Below are 20,693 nucleotides of genomic sequence, written 5' to 3' on the forward strand. Positions count from 1 at the left end.
TTTTCCAGGATCTAGCGCAGTCCACATTACAAAAAAGAAGATTCCTAAAGCCACTTACCGACTGGCTCAGAGCGCACAATGTTCTTTACAGATGGACCTTCCCCTTCGGAATATCCTTCTTCTTTGAGGGTCGCAAGATGGCACTTTCTTCCTTTACAGACCTGGACCAGGTCTATGATCATCTGAATATAAGTCCACTGAATATCCAGAACTGGGACAGAGTTCAGGATCTCTCCTTTCTCCCGACCCTTCCGGCAGCGGACCAGTGGGAAAGACCGCACACTCCTAAGCAAGGCAAACAAAGGAGAGAAACTTCACTAACCACACCGAGACGTCTACCTATGGGTGACTAAGTATCTCTGCAATACAAGTTCTTATGAACCACTGATGTACCCTCCTTACCATCTTAGCTCTCCTTATTCCTCCTCTCCTATGTCCTTACCTCTAATCGAAATTTCTCTCGATTTCTTCCTCCCTCCTCAGCAGTTACCATACTCTCCCTCTCAAGCTGTCTATCAATTTTTCTATCGATTCTTCTCCGGATCTTTTTTCTTTCCTCAGATCGATCTCTTGCTCGAAATCTTTACCACCTAAGGGCGTTCACATTGATTTTGACCACCCCCATGATCGACACTATGTTAGTTAGCGCATGCGCGCTCAAGTTACTAATGTTCATACTTTTTTGGCATTATGTTAATACCTTTTATGTTTTCTTTTTTATTATTTTGTGGATCTGCTATACTTTTTCATATAAGTCAGTCTCAATACAGGATTTATGGATGCTGTTCTATAAGTGGATGGGAATATTAACCACCTCAGCTTCCCTACCTTAAACACCCTTAATGACCAGGCCACTTTTTACACTTCTGACCTACAGTACTTTCACCGTTTATTACTCGGTCATGCAACTTACCACCCAAATGAATTTTACCTCCTTTTCTTCTCACTAATAGAGCTTTCATTTGGTGGTATTTCATTGCTGCTGACATTTTTACTTTTTTTGTTATTAATCGAAATTTAACGATTTTTTTGCAAAAAAATGACATTTTTCACTTTCAGTTGTAAAATTTTGCAAAAAAAAAACGACATCCATATATACATTTTTCTCAAAATTTATTGTTCTACATGTCTTTGATAAAAAAAAATGTTTGGGTAAAAAAAAAATGGTTTGGGTAAAAGTTATAGCGTTTACAAACTATGGTACAAAAATGGGAATTTCCGCTTTTTGAAGCAGCTCTGACTTTCTGAGCACCTGTCATGTTTCCTGAGGTTCTACAATGGCCAGACAGTACAAACACCCCACAAATGACCCCATTTCGGAAAGTAGACACCCTAAAGTATTCGGTGATGGGCATAGTGAGTCCATAGAACTTTTTATTTTTTGTCACAAGTTAGTAGAATATGAGACTTTGTAAGAAAAAAAAATAAAAATCATCATTTTCCGCTAACTTGTGACGAAAAATAAGAAATTCTAGGAACTCGCCATGCCCCTCACGGAATACCTTGGGGTGTCTTCTTTCCAAAATGGGGTTACTTGTGGGGTAGTTATACTGCCCTGGCATTTTAGGAGCCCGAATGCGTGAGAAGAAGTCTGGAAGCAAAATCTGTAAAAAATGGCCGGGGAAATCCGAAAGGTGCTCTTTGGAATGTGGGCCCCTTTGCCCACCTAGCCTGCAAAAAAGTGTCACACATGTGGTATCTACGTACTCAGGAGAAGTTGGGCAATGTGTTTTGGGGTGTCATTTTACATATACCCATGCTGGGTGAGAGAAATATCTTGGCAAAAGACAACTTTTCCAATTTTTTTATACAAAGTTGGCATTTGACCAAGATATTTATCTCACCCAGCATGGGTATATGTAAAATGACACCCCAAAACACATTCCCCAACTTCCCCTGAGTAAGGCAATACCACATGTGAGACACTTTTTTGCAGCCTAGATGCGCAAAGGGGCCCAAATTCCTTTTAGGAGGGCATTTTTAGACATTTGGATCCCAGACTTCTTCTCACACTTTAGGGCCCCTAAAATGCCAGGGCAGTATAAATACCCCACATGTGACCCCATTTTGGAAAGAAGACACCCCAAGGTATTCAATGAGGGTTCATAGAATTTTTTTTTTTTGCCACAAGTTAGCGGAAATTTTTTATTTTTATTTTTTCTCACAAAGTCTCTCTTTCCGCTAACTTGGGACAAAAATTTCAATCTTTCATGGACTCAATATGCCCCTCAGCGAATACCTTGGGGTGTCTTCTTTCCAAAATGGGGTCATTTGTGGGGTGTTTGTACTGCCCTGGCATTTGAGGGTCTCCGCAATCATTACATGTATGCCCAGCATTAGGAGTTTCTGCTATTCTCCTTATATTGAGCATACGGGTAATGAGATTTTTTTTTCCGTTCAGCCTCTGGGCTGAAAGAAAAAAAATGAACGGCACAGATTTCTTCATTCGCATCGATCAATGTGGATGAAAAAATCTCTGCCAGAAAAAGGAGGGGAAAGGCGTCTGCCAGGACATAGGAGCTCCGCCCAACATCCATACCCACTTAGCTCGTATGCCCTGGCAAACCCGATTTCTCCATTCACATCAATCGATGTGGATGAATAAATCATTGCCGGGATATTTTTATTTTTTTATATATACAAAGTGTTTGCCAAAGTATATGAACACCGCCACCTCCTCAGCTCATATGCCTCGGCAAACGTATCTTTTACTGCAGAGGAGAAATCTCGTCTTGCAGCGCCGCATACACCAACTTTTGTGTAATCTGACAGCAGCGCAATGCTTCTGTCAGAATGCACATCAGTGCTGCAGCTAGTCGATCGGTTGGTCCACCTGGAAGGTAAAAAAAACAAAACAAAAAAGAAAAAACCAGGCCGCAACGCAATAAATTTATTAACTTTATAATAAAATTTGAACGGAACATATAAACTTTAACTTTTTCAACTGAACATTAACTTTTTTACTTACCGGTAATTTTTTTTTTTTTTTTTTACCTTTATAGAACAAACCTCTCCTTCCCCATGGGACAATGTGCAAAGCGCAAATCGCCCAAAGATGTGGCGAAGTACATTATGCACTTTATCCCAGGTGAAAGGAGAGGATTGCAGCAGCTGTGAGTAAAAGGGCCCTAATAGCCCTGTGTGCCTGTCCTGTGAGATGCAATCCCTATGCTAAGTGTACCTGTGTGTGGTACTTCTGGTAACACTCCCCTAAGCATAGGGCAGGGTGGTCAGGGCAGTCAGGACAGAAATAGCGGGTGTCACGCCTTATTCCACTCCTGCTACAGACACAACATCTTTTTCGGGGTGACGGTTGGGTTGAGGTACCAGCAACGACATTGGGGAAATGTCGCTCGTGTAGACGGCTCACTACACTGGTGGATGGGGCCACGGAACCTTCTGGATACAGTAGGTTCTCGATGATCTCTTCCTGAAATTTGAGGAAGGATCCTGTTCTCCCAGCCTTACTGTAGAGAACAAAACTATTGTACATCGCCAATTGAATCAAATATACAGACACCTTCTTATACCAGCGTCTGGTGCGTCGGGAAACTAAATACGGAGCCAACATCTGGTCATTGAAGTCCACCCCTCCCATGAGCGCATTATAGTCGTGGACTGAGAGGGGCCCTTTCAATGACACGGGTTGCCCGTTCTATTTGTATTGTCGTGTCTGCGTGAATGGAGGAGAGCATGTAAACGTCACGCTTGTCTCTCCATTTCACCGCGAGCAGTTCTTGGTTACACAAGGCAGCCCACTCCCCCCTTGCAAGACGGGTGGTAACGAGCCGTTGGGGGAAGGCCCGGCGACTAGGTCGCACGGTGCCACAGCAGCCAATCTGTTCTAGGAACAAATGCCTGAAGAGGGGCACACTTGTGTAAAAATTGTCCACATAAAGATGGTACCCCTTGCCAAATAAGGGTGACACCAAGTCCCAGACTGTCTTTCCACTGCTCCCCAGGTAGTCAGGGCAACCGACCAGCTCCAGGGTCTGATCTTTTCCCTCATAGATCCGAAATTTGTGGGTATAGCCTGTGGCCCTTTCACAGAGCTTATACAATTTGACCCCATACCGGGCGCGCTTGCTTGGGATGTATTGTTTAAAGCCAAGGCGCCCGGTAAAATGTATTAGGGACTCGTCTATGCAGATGTTTTGCTCAGGGGTATACAAATCTGCAAATTTCTGGTTGAAGTGGTCTATGAGGGGCTGAATTTTGTGGAGCCGGTCAAAAGCTGGGTGACCTCTGGGACGGGAGGTGCTGTTGTCGCTAAAGTGCAGGAAATGCAGGATGGTCTCAAAACGTGTCCTGGACATAGCAGCAGAGAACATGGGCATGTGATGAATCGGGTTCGTGGACCAATATGACCGCAATTCATGCTTTTTAGTTAGACCCATGTTGAGGAGAAGGCCCAGAAAAATGTTTATTTCGGAAACTTGGACTGGTTTCCACCGGAAAGGCTGGGCATAAAAGCTTCCCGGGTTGGCGGATATAAATTAAGTGGCATACCGATTTGTTTCTGCCACGACTAAGTCCAAGAGCTCCGCAGTCAAGAACAGCTCAAAAAATCCCAGGACCGAACCGATCTGAGCTGTCTCAACCCGAACTCCAGACTGGGCGGTGAAAGGGGGAACTACAGGTGCGGCTGAAGTTGGTGACTGCCAATCAGGGTTTGCCAGCACCTCAGGGACTCTAGGGGCTCTACGGGCCTGTCTGTGCGGTGGCTGCGACGGGGTAACTATTGCACGTGCCACCGTACCAGCTTCAACTGCCCTTCTGGTGCTCGCCACTTCACCATGTTGTACGGCAGTGCTGGTACTAGGTCCAGTATGGGCTGCGCTGCTGGTGTATGCCTCACCACGTAATCCGACAGCGCCAGCCCCACTCTGCTGCCCTTGAAACGGATCCTGCACAACCTGTGGTCTAGCGACACGGGGCCGGGTACGCCTGGTGCTATCAGGGACCTCAACCTCCTCATCCGAACTTTGGGTCAGACTGCCACTGCTTTCTACAGGTTCATATTCTGACCCGCTAGATTCATCAGATGAGGGTTGCCATTCCTCATCCGACTGGGTCAGAATCCTGTAGGCCTCTTCAGAAGAATACCCCCTGTTTGACATATGGACTACTAAATTTAGGGGTATTCCCTGAGACTACCCAAGAAAAAAAGCAAGCCTGTCTTACAAATGGGAGGCTAGCGAAGTACCGGAGGCCGCTGCGATTGATAAAAAATATCAAAACTGATTTTTTTTTTTTAAGCGCCGCAGAGCTTGGAAAGTGATTGTGCAGTGATCAAAAAATATATATTTTTTGTCACTGCGGTGGGGCGGCCGTGGGTGAACGCACGTGTGGGCGACCGATCAGGCCTGATCGGGCAAACACTGCATTTTGGGTGGAGGGCGAGCTAAGGTGACACTAATACAATTATAGATCTGACTGTGATCAGTTTTGATCACTTACAGATACTATAAAAGTACAAATGCTGATTAGCGATACGCTAATCAGCGAATCAGTGACTGCGGTGCAGTGGGCTGGGCGCTAACTGACGCTAACTACCTAACCAAGGGACCTAAACTAACCTAAACCTAACAGTTAATACCAGTGGGAAAAAAAAGTGACAGTTTACAGGGAGTGCAGAATTATTAGGCAAATGAGTATTTTGACCACATCATCCTCTTTATGCATGTTGTCTTACTCCAAGCTGTATAGGCTCGAAAGCCTACTACCAATTAAGCATATTAGGTGATGTGCATCTCTGTAATGAGAAGGGGTGTGGTCTAATGACATCAACACCCTATATTAGGTGTGCATAATTATTAGGCAACTTCCTTTCCTTTGGCAAAATGGGTCAAAAGAAGGACTTGACAGGCTCAGAAAAGTCAAAAATAGTGAGATATCTTTCAGAGGGATGCAGCACTCTTAAAATTGCAAAGCTTCTGAAGCGTGATCATCGAACAATCAAGCGTTTCATTCAAAATAGTCAACAGGGTCGCAAGAAGCGTGTGGAAAAACCAAGGCGCAAAATAACTGCCCATGAACTGAGAAAAGTCAAGCGTGCAGCTGCCAAGATGCCACACTTGCCACCAGTTTGGCCATATTTCAGAGCTGCAACATCACTGGAGTGCCCAAAAGCAAAAGGTGTGCAATACTCAGAGACATGGCCAAGGTAAGAAAGGCTGAAAGACCACCACCACTGAACAAGACACACAAGCTGAAACGTCAAGACTGGGCCAAGAAATATCTCAAGACTGATTTTTCTAAGGTTTTATGGACTGATGAAATGAGAGTGAGTCTTGATGGGCCAGATGGATGGGCCCGTGGCTGGATTGGTAAAGGGCAGAGAGCTCCAGTCCGACTCAGACGCCAGCAAGGTGGAGGTGGAGTACTGGTTTGGGCTGGTATCATCAAAGATGAGCTTGTGGGGCCTTTTCGGGTTGAGGATGGAGTCAAGCTCAACTCCCAGTCCTACTGCCAGTTTCTGGAAGACACCTTCTTCAAGCAGTGGTACAGGAAGAAGTCTGCATCCTTCAAGAAAAACATGATTTTCATGCAGGACAATGCTCCATCACACGCGTCCAAGTACTCCACAGCGTGGCTGGCAAGAAAGGGTATAAAAGAAGAAAATCTAATGACATGGCCTCCTTGTTCACCTGATCTGAACCCCATTGAGAACCTGTGGTCCATCATCAAATGTGAGATTTACAAGGAGGGAAAACAGTACACCTCTCTGAACAGTGTCTGGGAGGCTGTGGTTGCTGCTGCACGCAATGTTGATGGTGAACAGATCAAAACACTTACAGAATCCATGGATGGCAGGCTTTTGAGTGTCCTTGCAAAGAAAGGTGGCTATATTGGTCACTGATTTGTTTTTGTTTTGTTTTTGAATGTCAGAAATGTATATTTGTGAATGTTGAGATGTTATATTGGTTTCACTGGTAAAAATAAATAATTGAAATGGGTATATATTTGTTTTTTGTTAAGTTGCCTAATAATTATGCACAGTAATAGTCACCTGCATACACAGATATCCCCCTAAAATAGCTAAAACTAAAAACAAACTAAAAACTACTTCCAAAAATATTCAGCTTTGATATTAATGAGTTTTTTGGGTTCATTGAGAACATGGTTGTTGTTCAATAATAAAATTAATCCTCAAAAATACAACTTGCCTAATAATTCTGCACTCCCTGTACACTGATCACTTTTTTCCCTTTCACTAGGTGATTGACAGGGGGTGATCAAGGGGTTAATTTGGATGATGGGGGTGATGGAGTGTGATCTGGGGCTAAGTGCAGTGTTTGGTGGGTACTCACTGTGATGTCTGCTCCTCTGCTGGAACCAACCGACGAAAAGGACCAGCAGAGGAGCAGACAAGCCATTTAACACCTTATATTTATCAATATAAGGTGTTAGATGGCTTCTGATTAGATTTTATTAAAAATCAGCAACCTGCCAGCGACGATCATTGGCTGGCAGGTTGCTGACGAAATACTCCTTTAACTTTTGCCGTCCCGCGATGCGCATGCGCGGGCCGGCTGTGACCGAAATCTCGCGTCTCGCGAGATTATGCACGGATGCGTCCAGGAGGAATGAATCAACCACCTTCCGGACACATCCGTGCGTTAAGCGGTCGGGAGGTGGTTAAATGTACAGGGCCAGATGGGTCGGGATCCTCCTTTTTTATTAAATGGCTAATCTTAAAGTCGCATCTTATAATGTAAAAGGCTTTAATTCGCCCTCTAAAAGATGCCAAATCTTTTCTTTTATGAAAAAAAAAACAGGCCTCAGTTCTGCTGTTACAAGAAACCCACTTTAAAATTAATAAGTATCCCGATCTATCTCGCTCCAATTATCCAACTTGGTTCCACGGTGGATCTAACTCTTCTGCATCCATAGGGGTTAGCATAGGTTTCAACAAAAATGTCCACTTCCAATACTGCTCTCACCAGCAAGACACGGACGGCAGATATCTACTCCTCAAGGGATATATCGATAAATGTCTGTTTACATTCGTAAATATATATGCCCCAAACGTCGACCAAGCCACTTGGTTTAAAAACCTTATCCCAAAAATATCTACCTTTCAGGAGGGTATATTGATCCTAGGTGGTGACCTCAATGTCACCTTGAACCCGCTTCTAGATTCCTCTTCAAATATATCCGCCCTTTCCAAACGAGCACTACGATCGATTAATAACTCATTAGCAGAACTACACTTGGTCGACGTTTGGAGACTGCTAAACCCTACAGTAAAGGATTATACCTTTTACTCGAATCTACATGGGTCCTATCAGAGACTAGATTATTTATTAATACCCAAAGACCTCGTCCAAAAATGCAAAGACCCTTGTATCGACTCCATCCATATGTCTGATCATGCCCCGATCTTTATTTCCATCTCCCCAACAACCCCCCCTCCCAAAACATTTAGATGGAGGCTCAACGAGCAACTCCTTTCAAACCCGGATTATGTCTCCAAACTGAATCGGGTCCTAAAAGACTTCTTCTCCCTAAACGCCCTTCCCGACACCTCTCCCATCTTACTGTGGGACACCCACAAAGCCTTCATAAGAGGACATCTCATTAGTCTAGGCTCTTACGCTAAAAAGTTACGATCAATTAAAATAGATACCCTACTTAAACAGATTGGAAAATTAGAGACCCAACACAAACATACCCTTTCTGACACACATCTAAATGAACTTACAAAATTACGTACCGATTTAAAAAACCTCTTGAATAATACTTCAGCCAAATTTTTCCTAAGAACAGACCGTCAATGACATCAGTGAGGACGAGAAACGGGAAATGAGTAGCTCGGCATCCAACCTTGTGCAAATGGGGTCTTTCATGCTGTCATGTCTGTTGAGGGACCCTCGTATAAAAAGGATGAAGGAGAACGACCTGTACTGGGTGGCCACACTACTAGACCCCCGGTATAAGCAGAAAGTGGCGGAAATGTTACCAACTTACCGAAAGTCAGAAAGGATGCAGCAGTTCAAAACAAAACTAAAAAATATGCTTTACACAGCTTATAAGGGGGATTTCACAGCACAACGGGAATCTAACAGGGGAAGAGGTGAAAGTAATCCTCCTCCTACCACGACCACGGCGGTATGGACAGGACGCTTTACAGATGTGTTGTTGATGGAGGACATGCAGAGCTTTTTCAGTCCTACACATCGCCACAGCCCTTCGGGATCCAGCCTTAGAGAACGACTCGACCGACAGGTAGCAGACTACCTCGCCTTAACTGCAGATATCGACACTGTGAGGAGCGATGAACCCCTTGACTACTTGGTGTGCAGGCTTGACCTGTGGCCTGAGCTATCCCAGTTTGCGATAGAACTTCTGGCCTGCCCCGCTTCAAGTGTCCTGTCAGAAAGGACCTTCAGTGCAGCAGGAGGCATTGTCACTGACAAAAGAAGTCGCCTCGGTCAAAAAAGTGTTGATTACCTCACCTTCATTAAGATGAATGAGGCATGGATCCCGAAGGGACTGACAGTGGGGAATACGTTTGACTAACAAAGGGCCTGATGACATGCCTTGGCCTCAAAATGGTCCCCACGCTGCTGTATTTAATGTCTGCATACCGGATGACTTTCGTGAATTCTCCTTCACCAACTAGGGTTCAAGCCGCAATGTTTTAGTCACCTTTCTGCCTTGAAAACATCAATAACATTATTTTTCAGGCATGTGTACATGCCTAATTTTTCTGGCCTCTGGTGCTGCACTGTGGCTGCAAAAACAAAACAAATAAAAAAGGCACATACAAGTGCCAATTCCCCTTTGTGATCGTTACCTTGTTGTGGTGAAGGGGCTTGCATATCACAATGAAGCGATCATCACCTCTATGAGTGTGTTGGCAATGTTGCCACACCCCAGATGATAAGGCCGTTGCTTCATTATGATCAGACCAAAAGCGATCGGCTGGATAATTTTTCATAGAAAAAAAAATATATAGAAAAAAATGTATGTTTTAAGTTGTATGGGTGGGTTTTTAATACATAAAATAAAAAAAATCATAATAAAGTCTCTTAATAGTTTATTAGAAATAATGCAGACAATTAAAAAAATCCCCATCAATTCCAATACAAAGCAAGTACAAAGCTCAGAACTAAATTATTCCAGGATGTCGTAATGGTTCGTTAATTCGACAATGGTTAATCAATTCGACACACGTCCCCGGATAGGGGACATAACAGGGATTAAACTGATAGGAATAGTACTAGTTAAGACACCACTCATATAGGGTGTCACAGCACATTCCTCCGTGCACGCGCAGTGCCCCAACTTGGGAGTAAGAGGACCAACCAAGCTGCTTTTTCCATCTCCCGGTTCCTAAAATCAATTCATTTTGGTGTATCAGAGTTTGGTCTGTCACTGTGAAGGCAGTCGAAGGTACCCGGCCTAAAATTTTTTTCACATAATGCAATCCCACCCTGATATGGGACGTAACAGGGATTAAACTGATGAGAATAGTACTACAGAAAATAGCACTCATATCGGGTGTGACAGTAAATTGCACGGCGCAGACGCAGTGACCGTGGATAGGATTCAAACAAAGAGGAGGGAGCCAGCATTTTTTTAACCAGCTCCCCGTTCGAAAAATCAATTTAATAAATGGACCCCAGATTGGAGACGTAACAGGGATTAAACTGATGAGAAGAGAGAACTACAGAAAATACCACTCATATCGGGTGGGGCAGTAAATTGCACGGCGCAGACGAAGTGACCGTGGCGTGGATTCAAACAAAGGGGAGGGAGCCAGCGTTTTTTTAACCATCTCCCCGTTCGAATAATCTATTCAATTTACCTTTCGGGGACCCTTGGTGTTGTACGTGGCTGGGTGGAGGAAGAAACCTTCAATGACATCAACGGGACATGGCTAGCTTGGTATCCAACCTTGAACAAATGGGGAGTTTGCGGTTGGGCAAATGGACTGTTTGCGGTTGTTTGCGGTGCATTAAAAGGGGAGTTTGGTCTGTCAATGTCTGTGAAGCGGGCGTAACCCTTACACTACCTGATCGATACAACATCATACCTGATCGTATACCCACACTGGATGTTTTAAACCACGTTGTTCAAAAAAAAAATTTGGATTGTTAGGTGATTTATGCCCTTTATGGATTAAAATCCATAAAACTCTGCGTCAACTACATAATTTTCCATGGGAGTTTTGCCATGGATCCCCCTCCGGCATGCCACAGTCCAGGTGTTAGTCCCCTTGAAACAACTTTTCCATCACTACTGTGGCTAGAAAGAGTCCCTGTGGGTTTTAAAATTCGCCTGCCTATTGAAGTCTATGGCGGTTCGCCCGGTTCGCCCGTTTGGCGAACATTTGCAGAAATTCGCGTTCGGCCTTCGCGAACGGAAAATTTTATGTTCGTGACATCACTATTGGACGGCACTTCACAGTCCAGATGGACAATGATCCAAAGCATACTGCAAAAGCAACCAAAGAATTTTTTAAGGGAAAAAAGTGGAATGTTATGCAATGGCCAAGTCAATCACCTGACCTGAATCCGATTGAGCATGCATTTCACTTGCTGAAGACAAAACTGAAGGGAAAATGCCCCAAGAACAAGCAGGAACTGAAGACATTTGCAGTAGAGGCCTGGCAGAGCATCACCAGGGATGAAACCCAGAGTCTGGTGATGTCTATGCGTTCCAGACGTCAGGCTGTAATTGACTTCAAAGGATTTGCAACCAAGTATTAAAAAGTGAAAGTTTGATTTATGATTATTATTCTGTCCCATTACTTTTGGTCCCTTAACAAGTGAGAGGCACATATGCAAACTGTTGTAATTCCTACACCGTTCACCTGATTTTGGATGTAAATACCCTCAAATTAAAGCTGACAGTCTGCAGTTAAAGCACAACTTGTTCGTTTCATTTCAAATCCATTGTGGTGGTGTATAGAGCCAAAAATGTTAGAATTGTGTCGATGTCCCAATATTTATGGACCTGACTGTATATGTAAAAGAACGTGAACCCCCCCAATTCTGTAGTATTAGACCGCAGTTTCAACCCAACAACAGAATCAAGGATAAATGGAATTACTTATGTATCAAAGAATGCAAACAACTTAAATATGTGATATTAGAACACTTTTTAACCCCAATTAGTGCAGCAAGGTATAATAGAATAGCCCCTATTAACCAGACTTTACACTCTTCTATTGGTCCCTGCTTTCTCCCTATAGTGTGGATAATGCCTCCCTATTATATCCCTACACTATCACTAAGCTGTTCCTGCTCAATAGTAATATTTTGTGACTAGATTGTTTCCTAATGACTGTCCCTAGTGCCTGTAATGTCTCTACTTGCACTAAGTTAACTGGAAAATGGCCAAGCAGGAGGAGAGTTTTTATAGGGCTGTGACATAACCGGGGCTGGATATCTGCTGATTGGCTGTCTGCATGGTATTATGGGTGCTCCCTCATTCCCAGGCTTGTGAATTCCGCCTTCTAACATGTGCAGTAGCCATTTTAGAATAATGCGATTCGTTACCACGAAGCATGAGGAAGATCGACTTTGGGACGAATCAAATTTTTGGGGAAATTCGGATCAAATTCCACTTTGTGAACCTCGATTCGCTCATCTCTAATTACAATACATCTGTATTGTAATGCATTGCCTGTTAGTTGCTAAGAGATCGAATAAATTTTTTGGGGAAAAGTCGGCAAAGTGTCCGAATCAAATTTTTTAAAACCTCGCTCATCTCTATTGCATACATGCCTGAAGTATATATTATTTTTCAAAAACTCATAGGACACAATTGCATTTTTAAACGCTTAGTGACATAACTTAACCCTAAGGACCAGAAACATCCACCACTGTGTTCCAGCAATAAAAAAAAAAGTTTTCTTCTAAAAATGTATTTTTGTGATTCTTAACATTATGCTGTGGAATTTATTTACGGTGTTCTGTGTGGCAACATGATAACTTTATTCTGTGGGTCAGTACAATGATGACTAGCAATGGACGAACATCAGCTAGGACAATTTGCAAATGCGCACGCGCATTCACGATCAGATGTTCGCTGTGACGGTATCATCCGTGTCACCGTCTAGTATTCCCTTCTCCCCTTGAAATAGCACCGCCAAGTAATCCACAGAGCAATAGATCGCTATTATCGCTAGTATCGCTGGTATCGCTGGTATCGCCAAATAAGTCTATACGTTAGCCCAAGCTGAATGCTAGAAATACTGTACTGGAAGACCTCATATTGAAAAAATACAATTGCTTTTATCCCCTGCTCCCATGCAAGGGAGACACCCACAACAAACATACATTAACCCATAACACAAAGGTTACAACACACATAGACATCATTGGTTAACATAATCAACATAGGCAGGAGAATACACATTGCCCTCTGTCCTGAGAGACAATCAAATTACAACTCGGTTGTCTCCAGGACAGAGGACAATCGCCAATACACACAGAGAGAAAATGGAACAGACATCACTTACTCAAACATACAATGTCCCACCCTTTACAATACACATAGACATTTAACACATCCCAAAATGACATGAATTAGACCAGGAATTCAAAAGTTAGTACAAGTCTCTTTGGCCTGGCTGTACTCATGGCTTTTCCACACAAAACCGGTGCATACAACATGGGACCATAATCGCATGGTAAGAGGCTGGCAAGTAGTCCTCTCCAAGCACTCGTGGCAACCTCAAAAGAGGGGAGTTTGTCACATATCTTCCCTTTGGGGTTAAGACTAAACAGGTATCTGACCTCCTGTCGGTCAGTACCTAGATTAGTCGGGAAGTCCACCCACAAAGAAACATTAGCAGAGTTGCCCACCCACGGTAAATAGTTAACAGGGTAGCTCACCCACCAGGGACAGTACTGGTCTGTAGGTCCCAGTTTGTGTTGAAACAGTTCTGCATCCTCAGTCTCCCTGGTGCAGCTAGGCAAACCGCTGGGGCTACTTGGGGAAAAGCGGCCAGCGGTGTTCTGCACTGATGCCAGCACTTCTGCTGGGGCGAGGGGGGTGCAAGCCAGTCCTGTAACAAGGGGGTCGGTGGAGCAGAGGCTAGCGGCGCTCTGCCCTGATGCCAGCTCTTCTGCTGGGGCGAGGGGGGTGCAATCCAGTCCTGTAACAAGGGGTTCGGTGGAGCAGAGGCTAGCGGCGCTCTGCCCGGATGCCAGCTCTTCCGCTGGGAAGGGATCAGTGGGTATCACAGGCTCATCCCCTGCCCCCAGAACTCGGTTGGGAAGTAGCTGGCAAGGGGAGGGCTCGCTTACCTCCTCCTCCTGGTATCCCTGCGGAGATGGCTGGGGATCTGGACCGACCATCCAGCATCCCTGTAGGACTGGCACAGAGCCCGCGGTCTCATCTGCGCCCGTGTAGAGGGGTTTGTGTTCCCCTTTTCCCAGTATCTCCGGCTGCTGTTGGAAGGTGAGGCCGGTTGCCTCTCCTCCCCAGGACTCTGGTTGCTGTAGGGCAGAGGGACCCAGCATCTCCTCCCCCTGGAACTCAGTTTGCCGCTGGGGAGAGAGACCTGTTGTCTCCTCTCCCTGTGATATGCACTGCCGCTGGAGATCTGGGCAGGCGGCCCAGCATCCCTTTAGGGCTGGTAGAGAGCCCTCGGTCCCATCTCCACCTGCCATCTGTGGGTCCTCCCAGGACAAGTCTATGAGGTTGCTCACCTCTGAGGTTGGTTGGGCAAAAGAGGGTATAATTTCCAGGTAATCCTCTGGGCTGAGGGATGGTGGTTGAGCTAGGTTGAACAGTTGACGGTAGCTCTGCTCCAGCTCCCACTCCATGGTGACTAGATGAATCAGGTCTGGCCCAAGGTCGTCCGGTCGGGGAAGGTCCAGCTCGGTTTCCCTGATGTCGTGGATGTCCCAGAACCGACATTCTGTGGGGCATCCAAAGTCATCGCCCTCATCAAAGGCTTCCCACAGTAAGCCCGGACCATTATAATCCTCTCCCTCCGGCAGATAGTGGTTAGTCATCCATGGGTTGCGCTGGGTGGCATACCACTTTAGTGCCCGGTAAGCTTTGTCCAGCCACAACTCCCTCCAACTCAGGGTCCACAGTTCTGTCACCCACTCAGCCAAGGGTTGCTTTCCTAGGAAGGGTGACCGCAGGGCCACAAGTACCTGGAGCCTCTGTTCCTCACTGGGAAGACGACTCTCTCTCTCCACTGCCGCTGTACCTCCTCCAAAGCGTCATACCACAGCCCCTTTCGAGTGGCATCTCTGTAGTCCAGTATGCCCTCCTCTGATAAAGGCACATCCTGTTGGGCCAAGTACTGCTGCAACCTCCAGTGAAACTCCTCTTCCATGTTGCTGTGGATAGAAACGCTGCCCGGTAGCTAGCTCTGTCCCTTGAGCTCCTTCAAAGCCAGGGTCGCTGCACGAGTGCCAGCGTTGCCCTCCATGCACCATACACTAGTGCCTTCCTTGAATCCTCTGTGCAGGGAAAAAGAAGGGAAAATCCCGCTGCTTGCCACCAGTTGTGACGGTATCATCCGTGTCACCGTCTAGTATTCCCTTCTCCCCTTGAAATAGCACCGCCAAGTAATCCATTATCGCTAGTATCGCTGGTATCGCTGGTATTGCTGGTATCGCCAAATAAGTCTATATATTAGCCCAAGCTGAATGCTAGAAATACTTTACTGGAAGACCTCACATTGAAAAAATACAATTGCTTTTATCCCCTGCTCCCATGCAAGGGAGACACCCACAACAAACATACATTAACCCATAACACAAAGGTTACAACCCACATAGACACCATGGTTAACATAATCAACACAGGCAGGAGAATACACATTGCCCTCTGTCCTGAGAGACAATCGAATTACAACTCGGTTGTCTCCAGGACAGAGGATAATCGCCAATACACGCAGAGAGACAATGGAACAGACATCACTTACTCAAACATACAATGTCCCACCCTTTACAATACACATAGACATTTAACACATCCCAAAATGACACGAATTAGACCAGGAATTCAAAAGTTAGTACAAGTCTCTTTGGCATGGCTGTACTCATGGCTTTTCTGCACAAAACCGGTGCATACAACATGGGACCATAATCGCATGGTAAGAGGCTGGCAAGTAGTCCTCTCCAAGCAGTCGTGGCAACCTCAAAAGAGGGGAGTTTTTCTCAGCGCCTTTAGGCTCTACAAGGTATTCAGCGCCTTCGGGCTATCTTATGTATTCAGCCTCTGGGCTGTGTAATGTCAGGGTTTAAATTGCCCAATCTCACTATCCATTATTATTTCATATATAAGCCTAGCGGCGTCTATAACTATTATAATAGACGGCCGGGTCCATAATTGGTGTATGCCTATACCCCCTTCTGGCCAGGTCCCACGGGACCCCTTTGTTAAGATTGCTCTTGTTTTTCCCTTGTTCACTTTTTGTTTATTTTATTGTTTTATTTCCAGGTCTCTACATATTCAAGATTATGTCCATCCGAGACGAGTCATTTCATCACCAAGACTATATCGGATATTTATAACTTTCCGTATAGAAGTTAAGTTCAAGATTCGACTCATTAAAGTAACACACTCCTTTTTTAATTTTATTCAGCAATTTGTCTCTCCTCGATATTCCCATGATGGCTATTAGTATCGCCTCTTATAATGTTAAGGGATGTAATTCACCTTCCAAGCAGAGCCAGATTTTTGGACTGTTGAGGAGAGATAAAGCAAACGTAATTTTCATACAGGAAACACATTTCAAGATGCAACATTTTCCCAATCTGTCCTTCTCATATTATTCCACTTGGTATCACTGTGGTTCCCCTACTGCAAATTCTAGAGGAGTTAGTATAGGCTTTCAGAATAAAGTTCCATTTATCCTAGATGATCAACTTTGTGATCCTGACGGCCGCTACTTAATGATTAAAGGCAAAATAGGACAACATCTTTACACCTTTGTGAATTTGTATGCCCCAAATGATCACCAAATTAAATGGTTAAATTCAACTCTACTAAAAATGGAAGCTTTTAGAAGTGGTGTTACGGTGGTGGGAGGGGACTTTAACTTGGTCCTAAACCCCCTTATTGACTCCTCCTCCCAAAAATCTGCTCAATCCCAAAAAGGCATTCGCTCTTTGCTACGTTCTCTGGCCAAGGCCCACCTGATTGATGTCTGGCGTACCATGCACCCAGATTCCATAGATTACACCTTTTATTCTTCAATGCACAAGTCATATCAGAGGCTAGATTATTTATTTGTTTCAAAAGAACATCTCCAGTTATGTTCCAGGACTGAAATAGGATCTATAATTTTATCTGACCATGCCCCTATCTATCTCCATATGAAGCCTCCCCCGAATCATAGAAATAATTGCCATTGGAGGTTTAATGAACAACTTATCAACTCATCGGAGAGCATTTCCAAACTGAAACTCCTGTTAGAAGAATATTTTAGTAATAACTGCACCCCTGAGGTCTCTCCACATACGATTTGGGATGCTCACAAAGCATACATAAGGGGCCATTGCATTAGCCTAGGAGCTCATCTTAAGAAAGAAAGACAAAGGCAATTAGATTCCCTTTACGAAAAAATTAGCTTATTAGAAAGGGCCCATAAAATCTCCTTATTGGAGTCACATTTACAGGAGCTATCCTCATGTAGGGCATCTATCAAAAACATCTTGAATTTAAATTCCGCCAAGTTTTACCTGCACTCTCAATTTAAAATATTTGCTCACGGTAACAAGGCCTCCCGCTTTATGATGTCTAGACTCAAAAGCAGGAAAATGTATAATTATGTTCATAAATTAAAAACCCCAAATGGTGACTTAACCTTCGAATCCAATGCAATAGCTTCTCTATTCAGAGATTATTATGAATCCCTCTATAACCTTAACTCACAACAATCCCCCTCGAGCGACAATAACTTGTCATCACACAGGTCTTGGTATTTAGATAATCTGGCCCTTCCCTCGTTATCAGAACAAAGCAAATTACTCTTATCATCCCCATTCTCCCCAGAAGAATTATTTGAGACTATCAAAAACTCCCCCAGGGGGAAATGCCCAGGCCCTGATGGACTCCCGACCCCTTACTACGCGGCTTTTCATGAGATATTGATCCCACACCTCCTACCGGTATACAATGCCACTCTATTAGGTACTCCTCTATCAGATGATATGACTAGAGCTCACATTACCCTAATCCCCAAAGAAGGGAAAGACCATGCATTATGCCCCAATTATAGACCCATCTCCCTTCTTAATATCGATTTAAAACTTTTAGCCAAGTTACTTGCAAATAGACTGGCGGGACTCCTTCCGTCATTAATCCACAGAGATCAAGTGGGTTTTGTAAAACAAAGAGAAGGAAAGGATAATATGGCCCGGATCCTCAATATCATCCATTATGTAAAAAAAAATAAACTCCCCCTAGTCCTTCTCAGCACAGATGCTGAGAAGGCTTTCGATAGGGTCAACTGGCCCTTTATGTATTCAGTATTGCAGTCTCACAATTTCCCTTCCCCTTTTATACATGCAATAAGAGCTATGTATCACCATGCCTCAGCATCAGTTCGGGTAAATGACCTTTCTGCCCCATTTAAGATTCGCAATGGCACACGCCAAGGCTGTCCCTTTTCCCCGCTCCTATTTGTCCTCGCCTTAGAACCTCTACTACAGACCATTAGAATAGATGGGGATATTCAAGGAATAACCTTAGGTGACCAGCAGCATAAAATTGCCGCCTTTGCAGAGGATTTGCTTCTAATTGTTAGCAATCCTGAAATTGCTCTCCCTAAGATCTATGGCCATTTAGAAACATATGGATCATTTTCCAATTTCAAAGTGAACCACAATAAATCTTTAATAATCTCCACGGGCCTTAAAAAATCTTTAAAAAGCCATCTTGAAGCAAATTCTCCTTTTAATTGGTCATCCCCCTTTGTAACATTCCTAGGGGTAAAAATGAGTACAGATCCGAACCAGCTTTTCAATTTAAACTATATCCCTCTCCAAAACAAATTGTCTGAAGATTTGAATTCTCTGGATGTCCCTATACTCTCATGGTTTGGGAGGAAAAATATCCTGCTTTCCCTCATCATTCCTAAACTTACATACCTCCAACAGACCCTACCTATCCCAGTTCCCGCCTCATTCTATTCTAAACTTAGGACCATGTTTCGAGCTTTCATCTGGAACAAGAAAAAAGCCAGATTATCTTATAAATGTCTGTTCGTCCAAGAGAGAGAGGAGGTATATCGTTACCAGATCCAGAACTATATGGCAAAGTGGTATTGCTCACTAAAGTGGTGGATTGGATGATTGCCCCCAAACAGAAATCGTGGGTCCCGATGGAAGAATCCTTACTTGGGATTCCCTTTAGAGCTGCGCTTCTAGGACGGATGTCACCTCTTCCTCTCCATCCGGAAGTTACCCCAATAATGAAGGCTACCCTACACACATGGAATGCCCTACAGTCCTCGCCTCTAAGCTCTCCACTCCCTTCTCCCATTCTAAAAATTAGTGACATATTTAACTTAGCCCCCCAGGCATTACAAAACAGCCTACCTACAGAGGTTAGACAGGATAAGGCGAGATAGCCAACTGATCTCTATAAAAGCAATGAACGATCATCTGAAAGTACCTTATTCTAGCTTCAATGGACTCCATTTTTTGAGGGCCTATCTGTTTCAAAACATCAAAATACAAAACTTGTTACGTCCGATAACATGGTTTGAACACTTGATTTCTCAAGAGTATTCCCCACGTAAACCGATTTCCCAGTGGTACAACAGGTTGAGGACCCCTCCTACTGCCCTGACGCCAGCTTTCATTAGACTGTGGGAAAAAGACTTAGGGAAAAGTTTCTCCCCTGAAGAAACCATCAACATTTATAACTCCCCTCATAAAGCCTCAAGATGCGTTAAGATCCAGGAGAATAACTATAAAATTATTACACGATGGTATAAAACCCCTGACAAGACCTTTTTATACTCAACCTCAGCGTCTGACACATGTTGGAGATGCTCAAAGCATAGAGGTACATTTCTCCACATTTGGTGGTCGTGCCCAATTCTGTCGAGATGGTGGTATACGATTTTTCAAACTTGCAATAAAATCTGTGGTTCTAACATTGCTCCAACACCAGAGGTTACTCTCCTAAATCTCTTTCCCCATGATCCCCCCCCACCCAATCTGGCACTTTTTAAACAATTATTTAAAGCCGCCAAATTACTAGTCCCCCTATTGTGGTTATCAACGGAAGTTCCCAATACGGAACAATGGTTACAAAAAATTGACCAAATATACCGCCTAAAGGAGTTAGCCTCATGGGAAATGAGATCACATCTCAAATTCCTGAAGATATGGAGTCGATGGATATCCTTTAGGGGTTATTAGGCGAAAACTTGACGAAGTGAGATCTCCCAAAGTTTACTGTTATACGGCGGTTTCGTCTAAATTTACCCCCATTACTAACACTCCTTTTAGCTTCATATACACTAAAACACAGAAAGAACTGCTCCTGTTTTTGAGACCCGTCTCGGATGTGTCTTCCGGCTATGCCTTTTAGATAGGTCAATTAGATCTATCTATCGGATACGCTTCTCAGAAGAGATTTTCAGATATGTTCCTCAATTATTTCAATCGAATGTTTTGATTAACTATTCATCTCAAATATGTACTTTGAAGTAGATATACGTCCAAAAGTGATGTGTAATATTGGCGTCCTGA

This window comes from Bufo bufo, chromosome 2, assembly GCF_905171765.1.
Source record: "Bufo bufo chromosome 2, aBufBuf1.1, whole genome shotgun sequence".
Lineage (NCBI taxonomy): Eukaryota > Metazoa > Chordata > Amphibia > Anura > Bufonidae > Bufo > Bufo bufo.